Here is a 2500-nt window from a genome sequence, read left to right on the forward strand (position 1 = left end):
GGTTTTCAACCTACAGAGGGTAGTTACGCACCCATAACAACGTAACAAGTATAAGTTACAAATAATGAAATGCTGATTAAACACTATTTATCATGTAGTCCTGTCAATCGAATAATGAGAGTACAAATATCAATATCTACAGTGCAACAGTGAAAAAAAAAAATCATCGACGGTAAGTGCACATACAACAGAAGTTTTCAATCTTCCTGCTGCCAGAAGCATTATCCATATTACTTAAAGGAAATGAAAACAAAATAGTAGATCTCCAACGTACCGTCAAGCGTCATATTTGGCCTCGTTTCCCCTAACAAGTAGAGTATTTGAGTTTATAAACAGATTTTATATTGTTCAAGATTTTGTTGTTGTTGCTATATTTTTGTTTGTTTGTTTTATTCATTCATCGATATATGTTTTTTTTTTCACGATTCTTTGAGGAATCCTTGTACAACACTATTTCCTCACGATAAATTCATTTATTATTCATTTACTCTCCAAACGAGGAATCTATCGCTGTCGCCATCCTCTCCTTCCTCCGGGTATCATACAGCGAGGGATCGGAGGGTGTATTCCGCGAACACGCATTCCTAATTCCCGACGGCTGTGGGACATTTTCTGGAGACGATCCAGCGGGATGTAGAGGAGAGGGATAATTGGAAAAGACATATATGCTTGTATGCGTGCTTGAGCGTGGATGCACACACAAACACACACACACACACACACACACACACACACACACACACACACACACACACACACACACACACACACACACACACACTCACACTCACACTCACACTCACACTCACACTCACACTCACACTCTCACACACACACACTCACACACACATATTATCCAATGCTGAGTTTACATTTTCCTCCGTCGCGATGTATTCAACTTTCATAATTTTTCTTTTCTGTTTGTTCAATCCTTCACGGATCTTCCTTCGAGTTCAGTAGATGTCCAGCTTCATCTATATGTACCACCATGGCGTTGGAAGTCCTGTGGTGACGGACGTCAGCTCCTGGTATTGAAACCGCAGCCCGTTTCACCAAAGTATGCTGTATCGCCTCTGCTGCAGGGTATACGATATACAGCACTGCTGGGGTTGCTTTCGGGCTGCTTTCCGTCTCGTATTATGTCATTTATCTTTATATCTTTTCACCTGATGTGCTGGCGATTTCACTGTACTGCTAACGTATCTCATCATCAATAACGGTATGCTCATGTTTGAGCAGCCGTGGACCTCTCCACCATCCTTCGCCACTCAACTCGATCTTGCGCTTTTCTTTCTACTTGTACCATCGACAGCCCGCAAACATCTTTGATCTTGTCGCTCAGTCTTGTCTTCAGTTTGCCTCTTCCTCTGTTTCCTATCACCATCCCTGTCAGCAAGTCCTTCTCAATACTTTTACTTCTCATCACATGACCAATAAACTTTAGTTTCCTTTTGTTCAAGATGTCCAACAGCCGGTCTTTACAATTTACTTTTTTCAGCACTTCATCATTTTTTTTCTCTGTCCATTTCACACATAGTATTCGTCTGTAACACCACATTTCAAAACTATTGACCTTTTTCTTGTCTATCTTCTTCAGCACCCAACACTCAGAACCATATGATGCAATTGGGAAAACTAAAGAGTTCAATAACCTCAGTTTTGTCCATAAGGTAATGCTTCGGTCTTTCCAGATGTTATTGAGAGCAACTGTGGCGTTTTTGGCAATGGCAATTCTTCTTTTTTTATCTCCGGTGAATCATCATATGTATTAGTTAAAACAGCTCCAAGATAAGTGAACTCTTTCACATTTTCTACAACCACTCTATTGATTGTAATATGTTCATAATCGTTCGCTGTCGGTTATCTTCAAATCTTCATGATCTTAGTTTTCTTGGCAATAAGAAACAAACCAGCCTTTTCGCTTGCTTCTCTAACTTTATCTAACAGTTGTTGTTCAATGATACTGCTGGCAATCAAAACTATATCATCGGCGTACCTTAGATTTGATATTTTGTATCCTCCAACATCTACAGTTCCTTCAAAATTCTCTAAAGCATCTCTCATAATTGCTTCAGAATACATATTAAAAAAGGTGCGGAGACAGAATGCAACCTTGTCGCACTCCTTGGTTGACTTTGAACCATTCTGTTAACCCATAAGTGGTTCTTACAGTTGCTTGTTGTTGGTCATACATGGCTTTTATTAGTTGGATGATGTGTTTTGGAAACCTCATATCGTTCATGTTATTCCAGAGGATATCGTGATCAACAGTATCAAAAACCTTCGAGTAATCAATGAAACACAGGTATAGGTCTTTCTGGTGTTCTCTGTTTTTCTCTATGATCAATTTTAGATTTAGAATCTAGTTTCTGGTACCTTTCCCAGGGCGAAAACCTGCTTGTTCGTCTGCAATTTCCTCTCGTAACTTCAATTTCATTCTTTCAGCAATAATTTTCAATAAAATTTTGCTGCTGTGACTTATTAATGCAATTATCTTATT

Source organism: Penaeus monodon, chromosome 14 (genome assembly GCF_015228065.2).
Source record: "Penaeus monodon isolate SGIC_2016 chromosome 14, NSTDA_Pmon_1, whole genome shotgun sequence".
In the NCBI taxonomy this organism is placed as follows: Eukaryota; Metazoa; Arthropoda; class Malacostraca; order Decapoda; family Penaeidae; genus Penaeus; species Penaeus monodon.